Source organism: Pseudochaenichthys georgianus, chromosome 4, assembly GCF_902827115.2.
Source record: "Pseudochaenichthys georgianus chromosome 4, fPseGeo1.2, whole genome shotgun sequence".
NCBI lineage: Eukaryota > Metazoa > Chordata > Actinopteri > Perciformes > Channichthyidae > Pseudochaenichthys > Pseudochaenichthys georgianus.
The window spans coordinates 44,123,431-44,144,257 of NC_047506.1; the positions used below are offsets into that span (position 1 = coordinate 44,123,431).

Here is a 20,827-nt window from a genome sequence, read left to right on the forward strand (position 1 = left end):
CACAGTTGCCACATTTGTTGTTTTTGTGATTTTTTTCTGCTAAGATCTCTGTGTTGTTTTTGTGCAAAGCACCTGAACTTGTCTGCCTGCTGACGATGATTCAAATCATACACCAAAGGACACTTTCACCTCTCCCCTCGTCATGGCTTCATATGTCAGGATGTAACCTGCAAACTGGGCCTTCTTTGAAACTAAGAGCCGCACTAAATAAACAATTGGTTTTCTTATTGGACGTGTAGGTGCAAAAACACGTGCCTTCATGAGGAAGTTCACAGCACGGTGCAGCTGCTGTGTGTCGTGTTTGAGCTTTACCTACTTCAGAGGAAGTGTTGTGGGGGAGAAGACAGTGTTACAACCTATGGTTACAACCAGCAAAAAAAACAGGATATCCGATGGAACAAAATGAAACACTTAGATATGAAAAACGAGGTCGTTTTCTCCGACTCCTCTTAATTGACCGTTTGTAATGCAATGTCAAATACCCTAAAGTTAGATCCAACATCAAGCGTATATCCAGAGTGGATTATCTGTTGTGGTGGACCCTGTGAGCACATTTCAGTTCTTATGTTTGGGTAGAGTGAGGATCAAATTGAGAGCCCATCATATCAATGATATGCGTAGCTACTCTGCTAACTGCCGCACTTCAAAGAGCCCTTGATTTCCTCTAGCCGAGCATGTTAATTGGCGCTTGATTGATAACTCAAGTTCACAGGCGATGTCATGTGTCGTCTAAACTGTTCCAGGGTGTCTTTGTGAAATCAGCGGAAGAAGAAGAATCACTGGCGGGCCAATTAAAAAAAATGTGCCAGAGTACACATTTACGAATAAGCTGTCACACATTACAAATTAGATTACCTTTTTGCAGTGTGCCCTGGAACTTGGTAAGCACGGGTAAGACACTAAAATAGCTCAAATCGTTTTTGTTTTTTTTATCAGCGTGCTCGATCTGCAAGCGCTGTTTATGCTTTCCTCATGCACAGTAAAAAAAGAAATTCACAGCTTGGAGCAAAATGTAATCAGTTGCAGTAAAGGAAGAATTAGCAGGTTAAAGAGAGAAACAAGCTCAGAGTGCTTGCTTTATATAGGCCTATATTTATATATATAGTTTATTTTACATTTGGCATCTAAAAAGAATGACAGTTTTCAATTCTCATAAATGTTTTCATTTAACCCAGTCATAGAAACTGGTCAAACATGATATCATTCATCCCAGAGATGGAAGCAACACTATCTGGTTTTATTTGCATGTACACATACGTGACACACACAATGCCAGTGTTATGAATGGCAACACTGTGATACAGAAATGTCAATCAGGGGTGAGAAAGCTGTTCTTGTATTTGCATGCAATCACAAGCTCTCATTCTAATTGTCTAGTTTGCATGGCACAGATCACTGAGGCCAGGTGAAGCCCTATGAAGGTGGCTCTGTTGGACATCTGACAGCGTCTCGCAGTACGCATCGAGCATCAGAAGCTTTGACAAAACAGAGGCAACTAAATTCAAGTTATGACTGAGCGCCATCATTATAAACTGGAACAAGTTCAGCGGTTGTTTGAAAAAATAGGTATCAGGGGAACAGAAAGAAATTGTGAAATGCCTTAAAGATGCTTTCACAGCTTTTTCCCCAGGATCTACTCACAACTGGAAAAAAAGACATTTCAAGTCACGTTACACAGAAACATGTGGTACAAAAGTCAATGTTGGGTTGATGGTCGGAGAGGTATTCATTTATTTGTAATATTTATTTGTAATATTTGTAATATATATTAGGTTATAATTATTATTTGCACATTTCAAAATAGACAACCCATATCCTATGATGTGCTTTGTCACTAAATACAACACATTATGTTCTTTCCACATTATGACTTAAAGTAAATAAACAAACCAACGTTAAGAAGCACATGAACATTACACACTAAAGTATTACTGTCTTGTGGATCTGCTCATATTCATATAATACATTGCACTACACTCACACTGACAAGAAAGAAACTAAGGTGTGTTTCAAATTTGCAAGGTATGCATGCAAAGAACGCTTTCATAAGTAGAGGAAAACACTATGACTCAAACCATTAAGACAAACAAACAAACAAACAAACCAAGGAATAAATGAATCACTTCCTTGTGTTTTGTCTTAGCTTAATTTGCTCTTTGGTCATAGAAGTGCATGCCTCAAAGTTTGCTTAGACTGTGGCACATTAGCCTTCGATGCGTTAACATTTTGTTTTTGTTTTGCTGTGTGATTCTAACATTTAAGACAGAATTACCTTCACTACTGTAAATATATGGCAAGTGATGTTTCAATATTAACTAATCAGCCAGTAAATTCAGGATTTAGTTAACAATGGTTCGCTGCTTTTGGTGTATTTTGTGGAAGCAGCAGCGCCACTTACAGGCCCGGCATATGTACTACAGCGTTTCCAGCATTTCCAGTGGTATCGTGTGAACGGACACGTTAATTGAGCCGAATGCGTTTGAACCATAGATTTGAACGGAAGACTTTTTTAAGACCCGTGTAAATTGGGTCTTAACCTGTTCAAATTAAAGCATGTGCTCTGTCAATCGTCACAGACTTGCTGAGCAACTCGTAGCAGCACCTTGCATTTCCAACTTCCTTTGTCCAATTATCAAGAAAACAAAAAACAAATCACAAATTCTTAAAACTATTCTTAAACTATCCATGTAATATTATTAATAAAAACCAAACCAATACAGCAAGACACAACAAAAGAATATGCTCTAGCTGAAAATAATAGCCTAATTAAAATGAGGTGGAATATTAAGAGTGTGCCTTCTTCAGGTGGTGTCTTTTCTGGGTTATAATCCAGTTTATTCCATGAAGGTTCTCATGTACAAGGAATTTGCTTTGGTGTATCTTATGCATAACATAAACATAGTAAGAGATAATGAAGAATTACAATAAAATGTTTTTAAAAAATACTATAAAATGATATACATATATCTGTAGACAAAAAAAGAGAATAAATACAAAATATAATAAATATATAAAAACAATATCAAAAGATTTTTTTTAAAACATCACAAAGACCAACACGTGAACATATTCACATGAAGTATTCGAATATGTGATGAACAGATATAGTCCTTTATATTCCATATTTATTTTATTATTTGACTTTCATTAGAATAGAATAGAATGGGAGGGATGAAACCCTCTTTAATGGTCACACATGCAGAGCACACAGCACACACAGTGACATTTGGCCTCTGCATTTAACCCATCTTAGTACTAGGAGCAGTGGGCAGCTACAGCGCCCGGGGAGCAGTGGGAGTGGGGGGGTTATCCGGTGCCTTGCTCAAGGGCACCACGGTCGGCAGGGCCCAGGAGGTGAACTGGGACCTCTCCAAGTAGCAGTCAGGGTCGGCTCATTTACCAGGGGGGGGCACACACTGCCGTCAACAACCAACACACAAACACCAACCCAACTTCAATTTCAAAACATGCTGTAAAGTCTCTTGTTTTCACACATTGCAGGGGTGTAGTGCTATTTCCTAGCGCACCTATGACTTGTGCATACATGCACGGTTGTGGAAAGACCAAAACAGAAACATATGGACATAGGCCACCATATTAAAAAGTGTGCACATTTATTTAGTATCCTATCCATGTGAACATGTTTTAGGTGGGTGATGGACCTAACATCCTGTAGGGGAAGATTTTTATTAAATGTTGAAGTTGAAAGCATCAATCTGGTGGACTTCGAGAGCAACATTAAGAGATCTATGGATACATCTGTCAACACCCATATGAAACAGAACTGTAAACAGATTTACTTTTTCTTTATTTTCCAAATCACTCCCCTTTTAAACTATATTCTTGTTACTGTCCTATAGTATTTCATACCTGTTTTTCATTTATTCTCTTATTTTTTAATAGCTATACAATGATCATTTCAAGGTGTTCCTCGGAAATACTTCTTTACATGGTGACCAAACAGTTTGAGACCCACTGAGATAACTTAAGTTAATTATCTAAACACTGACAGAGTAAAAAAAAATGGGGGGGGGGGGGGGGGCTGCGAATGACCCCCCATGAGGTCGACCTTGAGCCCACACTCCATATTTAGGTCTGGCAGGTAAGTGTCTGGCAGATAACATCATTGGGTACAGTGTAAGTAGTTTAAGCTGAAGTTTCTTCTTTTACTGTGTGTGCTCCATACTATTGTATTGCTATTTAATTGTGCAGGTGTGGATACTTTGACAATTTATATATTATTTCCTGATATGTTTCAAACAGCACGATTTTGTGTACTACTAAGACAGAGTCACAGGGTTTAGCTTCTAAAAAAGCGGACTTCCAGTATAATGTCCCCTGCTGTTGTCGTGTTGTCGGCCCGGTGTAAACACTCTCCCGCCGGCCTGCTGCCTTACATGGGCAAACCTCTCCTCACTGCAGGCGGCTGGAATTTCAGAGCGTGACGTCACTGCCTACAACTCTCCCAGAATTTGGATCAAGAAGTTTCACTTTTTGGGTGGGATTGGAACCTCTGTTATAATATTCCCTAGAAAGCGAGGTAAGCACAACTTTGGAGCACTTTAAACATATGTGCGTCTGTCGGCTGTGAAGTTTAATGTGTGTGTGATAACCCGGTATAGCTCGTCTTTAATGTGTTCGGCCTTGTTAGGCTATGATATGCCTTTTTACTGTAGCTCGGACTGGGTTCACAGTGAGGGCGTGGACTCACACGATAGCCTCGGCTTGTACAACTGTTACAAGAGGAGACTAGCAAAGTTAACGTGTCGGTTAGCTAGTCCTCAGCCCGGCTGAGTTTAAACCCTGTGGAGCGGGACTCAGGCGACTCCGTTGGGTCTGTTCTCAGCCCTCTGCCGCTGAGCAATGCGGAAGACTTCCTGTCAGTGCAGAAACACGAGAGCAGAAATATGTCGCTGATATTTCACTTCAGCAGGCTCATAAGCATCCATTCACCAAGTGTCCCATTACAGGAATAACAGTTAGCTCCCTGACTGTTTGCTAGTTTTAGCTTCGTCGTTAAACAAAAATAATATTTGCGGACTTGTTTACGGCAGCACAGATTCGTCACGTTGTTAACGTTGTTTTGATGACGCTCTCTATCATTAACTTGGAAAATACTGTTGTTTCTGGAAAGTTGTTGGGACTTCTGTATCCATTCGACTTACATTATAATTCATTGCACACACGTATACGTTTGTTCAGGCCCATAAAGGACTAATTTACAGTGAAGGCCTTAGAATACTTTGAACCCTGGTCTGTATGAAAAGACAAGCCAGGAAAACATAATTGGCATGAAGTGACATTAACATGTCCACACAGTTCAGGCCTGGCCCCATGTCAAGTCTTCTTTTACTTCTAAAGACCCTGGTCAGATACTCTCTGCTGGCCCCTTGACAATGTAACATGTTACCTCAGACAGTTCTGGATTAAGTGACTTCACTTCATGTACAACCCCACAAGTATCATGCTAAATTAAGATAAGTGTCATTTTATCAATTCGACTGTCTCAGCCTGTTGATAACATCATCTGGGAATTTTCTTAAGGACAAAGTCTACATTTTAAATTAAACCCCATTCATTAGGTGTGATGTATAGTATTGTGTAGTATAAGTATGGAATGTAACTACATGCCGCAGTATTGTGACGGTCTTTTGTGCATGTCTCCTCTAAAGCTTTACAAGGGTCATACACACACAGATGAGTAGCCTACTGAAAACCTCCATATTGTAGCTTTAACGTTGTCAATGTCAATATATGAAAATCACTGTCTAGACTACAGGTATTGTTCTGCCATAAAATATCACTAGTGTGAAAAATAAGTCTCACTGTCTTGGTTGAAAGACGGAATTAATACTTTGACTTAGATGTTGAATTTCAAATCAATAACACTAAGGTCCCCTAAGAGTGCTGTCATCAAACTGAATACATCTGCGTCGCTCAGACACATTTCTGACTCGGGCAACATTAAACGGAACTGTCTCTAAAATCTCTGGTTAAAAAGAACTCGTTTGACAGCGTTGATGATGTTAAAGTTAAAAGATGAGTGCATGAACTGCCTTTGAGCCGGGGGCCCCCTGGTAGGGTTAGTCAAGACATTCTACTGTTTGTGTTACTTTAATGAGGATGTGTTTTTTTGGAAGGAACAGCAGTGTCACCAGACTCAAATTGAAGAGTAGAGCAAAATGAGAAGATGGTGGTCTTTCAGAAAGTGTTACCATAACCCGAAGCTAGTGTTCCCTAAGCATGGCAAATATGCTTTATTGGTACCAACAATGAAGACAAGACGCACTGCTTCTGCATCTGCAGATACCTGACAGTCTTTGCTACAAGATCCTTTAACATCACTACTGTTCTGAAGGGTTTTCCAGAATCCTCAGAGACTCCTCCGGTCATCTGGATGAAATAATATTCCATCTTGGTATCATAAAATATTCTAACCCGTTTCCCCAATTGCACCCCTTTTTTAATCCAAAAAAACACTAGTTTTCCCAAATTGAACTTGTACATTTTGTTACTTTATAATATCAGAACATATTCCAGCCTACGCTGTTGGGTAAATGTGTTAAGTCAAAATGAAGTTAGTTATTGACAGTGTAAGATCTCTTGACCGCATAAAACAATAATGTTTTATAATTTTGTAAAGAATAAACCTCCACTAAAATATGCATTGACCATAGAAAAAAGACTCAAAACAAAAGCAGATAATGACACCAGACTTCAGAGACAACATAGTGAGACATGTCGGGGCCTGCTGGGCTCTCAGGTTAGGGTGTGACATGTGGCAGGCTCGTTAGCAACTCACACCTTTTCCTTTTACATTCATCTATGTTGATTTAAAAAAAGTCACGATACCTGCATAATAATAATAATAATAAATACAATTAAAACTAAATTGAAAGTGTAGATGGGTGTTTTCCTGTAATACTCTGCAGGGAGCTTCATGTGTGGTTGCTGATACTCTCACGGAGGAGCTGTGCACAGTGCTCAGGAATGCAAGCAGGGTACTTGACTTGATTGACACCTCCCTCGTTAACTCTACTCTTTGATTGACCTATATGAGTGGGACAACACCCATGACATTTTTTTAAATATTGTTGTACTTTATTGTAACAGTAACATTCAAAAAATAAAATATATAGAAATGCAAAGAACAGAAGAGGAAACAACGTACTGTCACGGAATTCAGTTATGACATTAAAAAAAAAACCAAACACTTGTTTAAGGGATTGAAATAATGTTTTTATAAAAACAATTGTTTCTATTTGTTTAGAACGCAGATATCACTTGAATATTTAATATTCACTTTAAACCTTTTCAGATCCTTTTCATGTTGCTTTGTACTTTTCCTGATAGATACCTTTATAATGAATATTATTTGAGTTTAGTCTGTTCACTAAACAACAAGCAGTGTTTCCCCTGAACTGTATCTCTGCAGTGACAAATGACTGCTACAAGCTGTGACAGCTGACTCACATTTAAATGGAAAACATACTGAGGTTCATGCAGGATTTATAGGAGTTATGTAATCTATTTGAGTAATACAGATTCGTCACTATTTCTCAATGTCAACAGATTCCAACACACAGTGAAGGGCATCACTTCATCAGCCTTCCAGGATTTCCGTTACATCCAGAGAGGAGAAAAGGTGAGGCAGCTTTTGTGCTTGGAGAGTCATGCGTTGCAGTTTGAGGAGATGTACATATGGATATGGCAAGTCCGGGTCAAAGCACTCTCAAAACGAACACACATGTGCTCCAGTACACAACGTGTGCATGAGCATCCAGTAAAGACATGTGATATCATCAAGTTTCTCTGCAAGCTGTTTAGCTAAGTTTATTGCATTTCATATGGTTTAGCTCAGGAGCACATTTACAGCCAAGATTCAAACATGTATTGTCATATACACAAGTACGTAGTTATGGAGTCACATGTTCCTCAACAGTGCAATTACAATAAAACAATAATAATGTTATGACACCTCTGTTATTCAAGGTGTTTTTAAGGTTCTTGCAGTGCCATGTGTGCCATGTGTTGCTGCCTCTTCTAATACACTTCAACACTTGCCACATTTTTTATTATTCGAGGAAGACTTTGATTCAAAAAACATTTCCAGAATGTTTGCAAATCACTCTTCTACCATCGATCACCTTTACATGGAGTAGTTCACTTAATACCTTTGGGTTCCCGCGGAGTTGTCACTGCTACATGAGATTTGTACACGTTTTAGGACTTAAGGAAAGTCATTTGGAATTGTGCTCTTTACCCACGGAAATAAAGACTTTATGAACATACAGTATAAAGATGTCAGTCGTTCGAACGCAGTCCTTTAAGATACTAGTTTGAGAAAAGGAGCATTCTCCAGCCAAGTCGCCCTTGAAAAGTGTTCCAGTGCAGGGAGGCAGGGAGGTGTAATGTGCTCCCTAAGCAGCTGTTAATATGATCGTGATCTGGGCTGACCCACAGAGCGCATGGGGAGTAATCAGACTTTAATTATACCTTCTTAATTACTTGAACACAATCCGTGTGACAGCACAGCTTTTCACAGTAAATGGGCTATTTTTGCCTTCTAATCGGGCCTGGTCGCCTGATTAACAAAAAAGTCACTTCTGTCTATATTTCCATACATTTTTAGAATTTGCTAACTTGACTTCTCTACATTTTTGTATAGTTATTCTTTTAAAAATGGAGCTTGTTTGGCAGGCTCGGTGTTGCCCATCTTAGGTCAGACGGAACACAAAGTGATGGTGAAATGTTCTCGACAATCATCTGTATTATTGCTAGTGAAAGGTATGCACCACAGAACTGGCTCTGCTGAGTGACTCTGGCTCACAGAGTATGGCATTCCAAGTTAAAAGCAAACCAAACTGATATCGCCCTCCAATACTGTCTTCATTTTTTCTCCATATTTGGAAATGTTTACCTCCTCCATGATGGTTGGGAGAGGGAATGTGAGTCATTTCAGCTGCACAAGGCTTGAAGGGCTGAGAGGAGACTTTAGTGAAGCACACTTTTCTCTGCTTCCATAATCTAAAGAAACTGTGAGTATCATACTATGCTTCATTCTTGTTTTAATATTTTAGTTTGTTTGTAGCATGTCTTTTTTCAGTGAGAGGATGCAGCTTATTACTGTAAAACATGGCATTCATAACATAATGTATGGTTTTGCATTGTCCATAGCTGTGCGTATAGGCTGCTTGTGGGGAACTTGTGTCAGTAGTTGTCATGTAGATCAGGAAATGCTATTGCTGTGTCATTGCAGACACAATACAGACCCATTATGTTCCTGTGCATCTCTGCAAGGAAGAGGAAGCCACTTACATGGACTGTTTGACAGATATCTTTGAAATAAAACGCCACACTTACTCTGTACTGCACAGCAATGTGAGCAGGTCAGAGCTGAAGATGAAAGCACACAGATGTGTTGGGTCTGGAGTCCTGGACACACTGAAGAATACACATTGTAGGATAGAAATAGTGAAATAGCTCAGAAGGCTTTCCTGCAGATGTGTGTGTGTTTGAGAGTTGGGGGCAGCTTGAAGAATCCTGGTTTTGCAAACATCCACTCGGACTGATATCTACACTTCAACAGGTCTGACCTTCCTCCTGGCTCTTACTTTCACACTTCAAACGTTTAGTGGCAGGTGTGGCAGTAGGTGAGGGAAAAGGTAAATGATTTGACTTAGCTCTAAGGGCTGGGGCTGCTCACTTCACTCTGATGATCCTTTACTTGTATCTCTAAATGATGCTGGGAATGTAGCCTTGGGGCTGAACACTGGTACGTTTCTAAGTCAATGTTCTTTTTCTCCCATATTGTTTGATTGGATACTGGATTGTATATGCTTGCACAGTCATTACTGAATAAAGGAAACTATCATCTATATGTTTATGAAATTCTAGGTAAAGCATTTTTTCCTTACAATTGTCATATGGCTGAACTTGGAGCTGCTATTGTGCTGTATTTATGTTTCTTTTCATATTGGAAATACAGGTCTTCAGGACCGTCCACTAATGCCAATATGAACTTGAAACATGCATCAACACCAAGTGTTCAAATATATTTATGCTTACCCTGCAACGACTGATGAACATGTTAAACGTAACTACAACCACACTTTTAGATGGAAGGATATTCATTCCCCCTTGATTGTAAAAACAATGACCTTTTACTTTCTGTCTCGTGCCATGTTCAGGTAAACATTTCGGTCTATCCAATTGGCTTAGGACCAAGTATCTGCTAAACGTCCTATCTTTTTTGGTATTCGTTAGATTTGAGGTGAAACTATATAACATTTTCAGAATCAGAATCAAGGTTATTGCCAGGTAGGAATTAGCTTTGGTATCTGGTGGTGCAAACATAAAGAAGTTGCAAAGTAGTTAAAAATAAATATATAAGGATAATAAGTATTTGCACCAAATACAAAAAGCTAAAAAACAAAAACACTTTGCAATGGAAGAATGGGCCAAAATCCCTCAAGAGACCTGTGCCGACCTAGTAAAGAACTACTCTAAGAGCTTGTTGTCAGTTGTGGCTCAGAAAGGGTACACTAGTATTGACTATTATGGCACATTTCCACTGCAGCGGGGTAGCCCGGTTTAAGCGTCCCTAAGCGTCCTCGCTCAGGCCTCGGGCTGCCTCGCTGGCCGTCCGAGGCCGTGGCGCATTTCCATTACAGTTTAGGACCTGGAGTAGCAACGCAGTGTAGGCGGGGCTCCCGTCGAGCTCCCGCTGGATTTTATCATCCCCAATGAGATGTAGGAACGTCGTCACCTCCTCGGTCGACCACGGTGTGCTTTTCTTTGACGTTGCCATTTTTGTAGCTCCTCCGTTTACAAAAATGCTGTGTACAAAAATGCTGCAAGCTTGCGTCTAGATATATATGCGACGCTAGGGATGATCTCACCCGCGATCTTGTGACGATTCTCTCTGACCAATCAGCAGTCGAGAGTGTTGACGTCACTAGTTCAGCCCTGGTCCTGGCCTGATAGAACCACGATTTTATGGGGCCGGAAAAAGAGGGAAAAAGTACCCGCTAGCCGGTACTAGGCTATATGGAAAGGCCACCAAAAACTAGCCTGGCCGATTGAGGACGATTAAGGACGCTTAAACGGGGCTACCCGCTGCAGTGGAAATGCGCCATAAATGGCCTGGGGGCTAATATTTTTGACCAACCCATTTTTCACTATATTTGATATAAAGCAAGCCTAAAAACTTATTTTATTTTCCAAAATATACCAAAAGCTACTAAATAGCACTGGTGAATGTTTAATTATATCAAGTTTTATCAATACTGGAAACATTGGGAAGAATTTTAGGAAAATGTTCCATAACTCCTGGGGGGCTAATCATTTAGGCCTCAACTGTATGTAACAATGTGGGGGCTGTGGCTCAGGGTTGGAGCGGTGCTTTGATCCCCAGCCCCGCAGAATAAGCAGAAGAAGAAGAAGAAGAAGACATACTTTATTACATTTCTTTCTCAATTGTGTTGTGTTGTGTTTACACACATTTCACACACAGGGAGTATATACATACACAACCACATGCAGACAGGCAGAGCAGAGAGGCTGCCAGTTAGCCGGCGCCAGGGAGCAGTTTCGTTGTTAGGTGACTTGCTCAAGGGCACCTCGACAGTGGCCCAGGAGGTGAACTGGCACCTCTCCAGCTACCAGCTAACACCGTATTTTAGTGTGTTTGTCCGATCAGGACGTGAAGCCGCGACACTTCGGTTTACAGACTGAGCCACTGCTGCCACACCTTGGAAGTTTTTTTGGGCAAGATACTAAACCCCATTTCTCTAGATGGCCAAAAGTGTGTGTGTTATGGCGCGTTTCCACTGCAGGCCTCGCTCGGTTTGGTTAGGCCTTATTAGGCCCGGCTCACTTTAACACTTTAAAGTGTAGGCGGAGCCGTGACGTCATCTTCAATGAGCGCCCCAGAAAAACAACACAGCCGTTAGCTGTTAGCACTCAGAGCTCACAGCTCCTCATATCTGTTCAGAAACTAGACAGAAGTTAAACAAGTACAAACCACAGACTGCCTGTGTCATGGCGAATACAGTCGCTGGTTTATTTATGTCTGTATAGGCCGTTGTTGTGAGTGTGGACGGTCGGAGCATATATAACGTTAGCTTAGCCAAGCTCCATTTAGAAAACACGCATTTTAAAAGGGTTTTTCGCCTGCCGTCTGTCTGCAGACTTGTCAAAGCATTAATTCATGGTTTTTACTAACCGGTATCAGTATGTTATTACTTCGGCATCATTTTGAAACGTGTATTACAATTAAATCACGGTCAAATATGTTCATCTTGTTGTAGTTGTAGCCCCCTTGCCAGCGATTCTCTCTCTAGTTTAGCATGCTCAGCCCGACTCAGCCTGGTTGTTCCTGGCCCTAGAACCACGATTTAGTCGGGCCAGAAAAACTGTGAATTAGGACCCGCTAGCCGGTACTAGGCCAAGTGGAAACGCAACCAAAAACGGGCCCCGCACGGCTCGGCACGCTTAAAGCGAGCTACCCGCTGCACTGGAAACGCGCCATTAGTCTCTCTTGTAGGCAGCCTCTGTATGAATGGGTGAATGCTGATTCAAAGCACTTAATTCAACATTTTACTATAACAAAACACCATCAACAAGAGTGTGTTGAGATATTTCAGTGGCTCTACTGGTTTAATACATTACATTACATTTAGCTGACGCTTTTATCCAAAGCGACTTACAATAAGTACATTCGACCAGGAAGACACAACCTTGAAGAAAACAGAATCATAAAGTACATCAGGTTTCATAGAGCCAAGTATTTCAAGTGCTACTCAACTGGATATAGATAAGCCAGTCCTTTATTAGTATATAAGTGCTTTGTTAGCAGTTCTTTGTTTGTAATTCTATCGCTCGAAGTGGAGTCGAAAGAGATGAGTTTTCAGTCTGATAAGCAGTGACAGACGCTGATCGCTGGTTACATCACTCTCTGACCATAGCTTTTAAAACGACTTAATCTGCTCTCACTTCACTTCATCTCAAGATGTTGGCATCCCCAGATTGGGAGAGATTTTATGTTTTCAAGACAAGTTTTCTTAATGAATCTCGTCAACAAATCAAGGCATGATTAACAAGAGCAATTACAGCGAGGAGCTGGAGAACCACGCTGAAGTGGAGGAGATTATCCCTCTTATTAAGGGTTTGATTACTTTCTGTTTTTGTGTTTAACTCCAGATTACTCTTTAACTAATGAGGCCTTCTTAACAGCTACTTTCATCCGATTGGATACTTTAGAATTAAACACTTGCAGAATGGTTTTAAAACTGTCTGGTAGCATATTTGGCAACAATGACAGCTTCATGTACTCTTTTATATGTCAGTGTCTGCTCGATAGTTCTCTAATTGGGATTGACTCCCAATCTAAGTGTTTTCCTCTTGTAGTCGGCATTGATAGTGATGACAAAACAACTGCTCCGACACACTATTGGATGTCTTTGACTTGGTCCCTCTTGTTAACGCTGACCTGGCTGTGTGCCGGTGGACAGAGTTTGAATAAGTCACCTCTGTACCAATACTAAATGAATCTCCACACACACCGCATGTTGTCACGACCTCCTTTACCTTATGTCTGAAGGATTCAGTTTTGATTGCATCAAATGGAATGATTCCTTAATGACATGCTGTATTGCTGTCAGTGAACTCTGTAGTCCTGTCTGTTTGTTCCATCAGCCCGTAGCCATTTGTTAAGGAACGATCTCTCAATAAGCTTGATGTTATTTATTATTATAATATGGTATTTATGAAAAATAAGTAGTACTACAGTTTCAGAGCACTTGTATGGACAATTATAAATGTGTTGTAAGGGGCATTCAAATGAATGTCCCTTAAATAAAGTCCAAGATTTTCACAATTTTCATAATTAAAAAAACGAATGAAGTCCAGCTATTTCCAGCCCTTTGGCATGTTTGACTTCTGTACAGCAATGTCCACCATAAGTGATTACATAGAGACGTGTGTATGTGTATGATGAGCAGAGAGACGTGTGATGAGAGAGAGACGTGTGATGAGAGAGAGACGTGTGATGAGCAGAGAGACGTGTGATGAGAGAGAGACGTGTGATGAGAGAGAGACGTGTGATGAGAGAGCGACGTGTGATGAGAGAGCGACGTGTGATGAGAGAGCGACGTGTGATGAGAGAGAGACGTGTGATGAGAGAGAGACGTGTGTATGATGAGCAGAGAGACGTGTGATGAGAGAGAGACGTGAGATGAGAGAGAGACGTGTGATGAGAGAGAGACGTGTGATGAGAGAGACGTGTGATGAGAGAGAGACGTGTGAAGAGAGAGAGACGTGTGATGAGAGAGAGACGTGCGATGAGAGAGAGACGTGCGATGAGAGAGAGACGTGATGAGAGAGAGACGTGTGATGAGCAGAGAGACGTGTGATGAGCAGAGAGACGTGTGATGAGAGAGACGTGCGATGAGAGAGACGTGCGATGAGAGAGAGGCGTGCGATGAGAGAGAGGCGTGCGATGAGAGAGAGGCGTGCGATGAGAGAGAGACGTGCGATGAGAGAGAGACGTGCGATGAGAGAGAGACGTGCGATGAGAGAGAGACGTGCGATGAGAGAGAGACGTGCGATGAGAGAGAGACGTGCGATGAGAGAGAGACGTGCGATGAGCAGAGAGACGTGCGATGAGCAGAGAGACGTGCGATGAGAGAGAGACGTGCGATGAGAGAGAGACGTGCGATGAGAGAGAGACGTGCGATGAGCAGAGAGACGTGTGATGAGAGAGAGACGTGTGATGAGCAGAGAGACGTGTGATGAGAGAAAGACGTGTGATGAGAGAGAGACGTGTGATGAGCAGAGAGACGTGTGATGAGAGAGAGACGTGTGATGAGAGAGACGTGTGATGAGCAGAGAGACGTGTGATGAGAGAGAGACGTGTGATGAGAGAGACGTGTGATGAGCAGAGAGACGTGTGATGAGAGAGAGACGTGTGATGAGCAGAGAGACGTGTGATGAGAGAGAGACGTGTGATGAGAGAGAGACGTGTGATGAGAGAGAGACGTGTGATGAGAGAGAGACGTGAGATGAGAGAGAGAGACGTGTGATGAGAGAGAGACGTGTGATGAGAGATAGACGTGTGATGAGAGAGAGAGACGTGTGATGAGCAGAGAGACGTGTGATGAGAGAGAGACGTGTGTATGATGAGCAGAGAGACGTGTGATGAGAGAGAGACGTGTGTATGATGAGCAGAGAGACGTGTGATGAGAGAGAGACGTGTGATGAGAGAGAGACGTGTGATGAGAGAGAGAGAGACGTGTGATGAGAGAGAGACGTGTGATGAGAGAGAGACGTGTGATGAGAGAGAGACGTGTGATGAGAGAGAGACGTGTGTATGATGAGCAGAGAGACGTGTGATGAGAGAGAGACGTGTGTATGATGAGCAGAGACGTGTGATGAGAGAGAGACGTGTGTATGATGAGCAGAGAGACGTGTGATGAGAGAGAGACGTGTGATGAGAGAGAGACGTGTGATGAGAGAGAGAGAGAGACGTGTGATGAGCAGAGAGACGTGTGATGAGAGAGAGACGTGTGATGAGAGAGAGACGTGAGATGAGAGAGAGAGACGTGTGATGAGAGAGAGACGTGTGATGAGAGAGAGACGTGTGTATGATGAGCAGAGAGACGTGTGATGAGAGAGAGACGTGTGATGAGAGAGAGACGTGTGATGAGAGAGAGACGTGTGATGAGAGAGAGACGTGTGATGAGAGAGAGACGTGTGTATGATGAGCAGAGAGACGTGTGATGAGAGAGAGACGTGTGTATGATGAGCAGAGAGACGTGTGATGAGAGAGAGACGTGTGATGAGAGAGAGACGTGTGATGAGCAGAGAGACGTGTGATGAGAGAGAGACGTGTAATGAGAGAGAGACGTGATGAGAGAGAGACGTGTGATGAGAGAGAGACGTGTGATGAGAGAGAGACGTGTGATGAGCAGAGAGACGTGTGATGAGAGAGAGACGTGTGATGAGAGAGAGACGTGTGATGAGAGAGAGACGTGAGATGAGAGAGAGAGACGTGTGATGAGAGAGAGACGTGTGATGAGAGAGAGACGTGTGATGAGCAGAGAGACGTGTGATGAGAGAGAGACGTGTGATGAGAGAGAGAGACGTGTGTATGATGAGCAGAGACGTGTGATGAGAGAGAGACGTGTGATGAGAGAGAGACGTGTGATGAGAGAGAGACGTGTGATGAGAGAGAGAGACGTGTGTATGATGAGCAGAGACGTGTGATGAGAGAGAGAGAGACGTGTGATGAGAGAGAGACGTGTGATGAGAGAGAGACGTGTGTATGATGAGCAGAGACGTGTGATGAGAGAGAGACGTGTGATGAGAGAGAGACGTGTGATGAGAGAGAGACGTGTGTATGATGAGCAGAGACGTGTGATGAGAGAGAGAGAGACGTGTGATGAGAGAGAGACGTGTGATGAGAGAGAGACGTGTGTATGATGAGCAGAGACGTGTGATGAGAGAGAGAGAGACGTGTGATGAGAGAGAGAGAGACGTGTGATGAGAGAGAGACGTGTGATGAGAGAGAGACGTGTGTATGATGAGCAGAGAGACGTGTGATGAGAGAGAGACGTGTGATGAGAGAGAGACGTGTGATGAGAGAGAGACGTGTGTATGATGAGCAGAGACGTGTGTATGATGAGCAGAGACGTGTGATGAGAGAGAGACGTGTGTATGATGAGCAGAGACGTGTGATGAGAGAGAGACGTGTGATGAGAGAGAGACGTGTGTATGATGAGCAGAGACGTGTGTATGATGAGCAGAGACGTGTGTATGATGAGCAGAGACGTGTGTATGATGAGCAGAGATGTGTGTATGATGAGCAGAGACGTGTGTATGATGAGCAGAGAGACGTGTGTATGATGAGCAGAGACGTGTGTATGATGAGCAGAGAGACGTGTGTATGATGAGCAGAGACGTGTGTATGATGAGCAGAGAGACGTGTGTATGATGAGCAGAGACGTGTGATGAGAGAGAGACGTGTGTATGATGAGCAGAGACGTGTGTATGATGAGCAGAGACGTGTGTATGATGAGCAGAGACGTGTGTATGATGAGCAGAGAGACGTGTGTATGATGAGCAGAGACGTGTGTATGATGAGCAGAGAGACGTGTGTATGATGAGCAGAGACGTGTGTATGATGAGCAGAGACGTGTGTATTCTCTTTCTATCCACTATATCTCCTAGAATTCCCATCTTCAGTCCTAATATTTATATTAATAATAGTTACGTTTCTCATAAGATCAATTGGGCGTACACTATGGCCATGAAACCATTTCCAGAACCTTTGAGCTGAAATGATGGTAAGGGTCCAGCACCAAGTGTTGACACCCCCCAGGGCCCATCATTGTTTACATTCAGTTTGTTGTCTGTTCATCAACATTCACCAGTAAACAACAGTAGTAGCATTGTGAAAATGACAGTGATAGTGTGACTAAAGTGACATTTACTGTCCCCTATCATCTAGGACCAGATCTCCACTAACTGATGAATCTCACGGCATCTATTGCACGTCTGTCCGTCCTGGGAGAGGGATCCCTCCTCTGTTGCTCTCCCTGAGGTTTCTCCCATGTTCCCTTTAAACTGTGGGTTTTCTCTGGAAGTTTTTCCTTGTACGATGTGAGGGTCTAAGGCAGAGGTGGGGAACCTGCGGCCCCCGGGCCGTATACGGCCCGCGAGACAATTTGGTACGGCCCTCGAGGTAATTTATGTACACACGCAAAAAAGAAAAAAAATGAAAGAAATCTAGACTGTAAAAAAATTAAACAAGCGAGTGCCTGTTTTTCCTGGCCAAGGTCAGGGTCCTTGAACACAACACGAGCCTAACGTGTCATCACGTGGTATATGTCTGGTCTGACAGGGGTGTGTAGTGCTGACGGAGAGCACCAGAACGCGGCTCCGGCTCTTCCAAAAATTGCAGTACCCATAAGGAGCCGTACACATGCCGCAGTTTTTGCATGGCTGTGTCTTAGTTGTAAGCCCAGTGGCGATCTGTTCATCTGACATACTGATCATACAGACAGTCAATAACTTTGTTGTTATTAGCATCTGGTTAGCTAGCTATGCTAACAAATATAAGAATTTTTTTCTCCAACCAGTGAGGTAAAGGCACATCTTTATATGATCATTATAGTTATAAAAAAATAAGAGAATAGAGGAAACAGGTATAAAATACTATATGACAGTAAAAAAAAGTTGTTATTAATAAACAAGAATACAGTTTGAAAGGGGAGTGATTTGTAAAATATCCATAAAGAAAAATAAATCTGCTTACAGTTCTGTTTCATCTGGGTGTTCACCTAATTTTGCTCTCTAAGTGCACCAGATTGATGCTTTCAACTTCAACATTTAAAAAATAATCTTCCCGGGGAGCATGCCCCCCGGACCCCCCTAGAGGAGGTGAGGTCCCCCCCACTTAAATCATGTCCACATGGAGAGGAAACTAAATACATTTGCACACATCTTGTGTCCATATCTTTCTGTTTTGGTGGTCATGCCACAACCGTGCACGTGCATGCATATGCGAGTCATGGTGAAATATCTGGATTAAGAGGTTGCTTTTTCTTTGCACAGCATGAAAGAAAGGCCAAATGAATGGGCTGTGATTTTAGTATTTTTAAGCAGAGGTCAATAATTTGTACGGCCCTCGGAGGATGTTGGAAAAATTGAAATGGCCCTTGAGAGGAAAAAGGTTCCCCACCCCTGGTCTAAGGACAGAGGGTGTCGTATTGTCATACTGATATTCTGTACACACTGTGAAGACCACTGAGACAAATGTAACATTTGGGATATTGGGCTATATAAATTAACATTGATTGATTGATCTCAGATTAGGCAGAAGCTGGAGGCTAATGGGACACTTTACACAATGTGTGTGATGCACATGCTCGGCATGCAGTGACAGCTGCCAGCCTCTAAAGACGCTCAAATGACTGAAGCATGTTGTTGGCAACATAGAGCCATGTGCCAAACATATTCACTCCAAACCACATCAACAGATTAGAAGGACAAAAGGAGGCATGATGTTAGTGTACAGCTGTTAGTGTTACAACACAAAGCAATGAACAGGGTCACTAACTATGAGCAACATTGTACAAAACTTGATGTTTAAAGCTTCTTTAAATGAATTGAAATACAATCTCTTTATACATCATTTTTCTTATGCCAAGATTGGTAGATATCAAAGTCATTGTTATCATCAGTATTTATTGTTGACCAAAAGAAGGAAAGGCTTGAGATATTCCTGACAGTTAATCAGGTGAAGTGTTTTGTTAAACCTCATGTTTCAAGATAGCACTTTTAGGTAGCTGATAATGGAGGATTGTAAAGCTTTGTGCTAGTGTTTGAGATGTTAGGGTTGTGCTTAATTGAGTAGAAAGAGTTCTGACTTTATGCTACATCAGGCACAGCACCATTTTGTTCTTATTGTGTCTGTGTACCTGCAAGTGATAGCAGCAGAATTGTGCCTGTATCACTCTTTGAAGATCTGTAGTAACAGGGCTGTAGTTATCAGTTTGCTGGCACACTGTACACAGGCATATTTCACATGGCTCACTAGCAGGATTAATTGCCAACAAGTCCCCTGTGGTCTGTGAATGCAATTACCTAGTGACCCAAATCATCCTCTTGGCTGGAAGTCAGTGCCTCTGTTCTGGCACACAGGGCCGTCACTCAGCCTCACCTGTCCGTGCATGCTAACACAAGGGCACTTGTGGAATTTTACCTCTAGATCATATCTTTTGAAATGAGGCTGTTCATTTAAATTCAAAGTTGTGCTGTCTAGAAAGAAGACGTAAACAGAAACACTTTAAGTCTTACTTTCATAATGTAATTTTCAAAGAAATGTAAGGATTAGAATTGATTGAAAACATGTAATTTTTGAGTGTTCTCAATTTAGAAGCTGTGATAACTTGGGCTGCCGCTCTATATTTTTAAGCTTTTTTCTTGCCCAATGACTATTTTCCAAGAGTGCAATCTCTGGTCAAAACAACCAGAAATCCATCTGAAAACTTTGAAACTTGACCATTGAAATAGATTTAGAAAATACCAAAAGCTCTCTGATTCTAGCTTTACAAATGTGATTCACAGGTTTCTTTAAAGGTCCCATGTCATGGCCATCTCTACTGATCATAATTCCATTGTTGAGGTCTACTCAAATAGATTTACTGTGCAATGTTCCAAACTCACATTGGTTTCTCATACCGCATCTCTGTATAGTACAGTGGTTCTCAAACTTTTCTGTCAGGCCCCCCCTTTGGAAAAAAAAAAAGTCGGGCCCCCCCAAAACAAATAGTCAGGCTCAGTGGCGGCGCCAGAGATTTCTTTTGGGGGTGCTGTGGGGTAGCTTGACGTTTCATAGAGGGTGCTCAAACATTTAGGGTTTCCCATTAAGGTACCGGTCGCTACAGTGACATTTTCTACTGCAACACTCCCCACCCATATACACAACGTACCCGCGACTGTTACAATGAAGGCTCGATAATCAGCTCACGGCATATAGGTGTAAGCAGGGGTAAAGTGCTATTTTTATAGGTGCTGTGTGTTAAATATTGAAGTTAAAAGCATCAATCTGGTGCACTTTGAGAGCAAAATGAATAGATCTATGGATACATCTCTCAACACCCATATGAAACAGAACTGTAAACAGATTTACTTTTTCTTTATGTATATTTTACAAATCACCCTTTTAAACTTTATTCTTGTTTTACTGTCATATAGTATTTCATACCTGTTTTTCATTTATTCTCTTATTTTTTTATAACTATAATGATCATATAAATGTGTG

At 41.9% G+C, this 20,827-nt stretch overlaps 1 protein-coding gene across 1 annotated transcript in view; it reads left to right on the forward strand.

Annotated features, from left to right (window-relative positions):
* Positions 1 to 4,106: 4,106 nt before the first annotated feature.
* Positions 4,107 to 20,827, forward strand: part of lpp (LIM domain containing preferred translocation partner in lipoma) — a 160,998-nt gene continuing 144,277 nt past the window's right edge. The window contains 3 exon segments of the mRNA XM_071202954.1: positions 4,107 to 4,137; positions 4,423 to 4,540; positions 7,573 to 7,645. The gene's annotated coding sequence lies outside the window, so the exon portion shown is untranslated.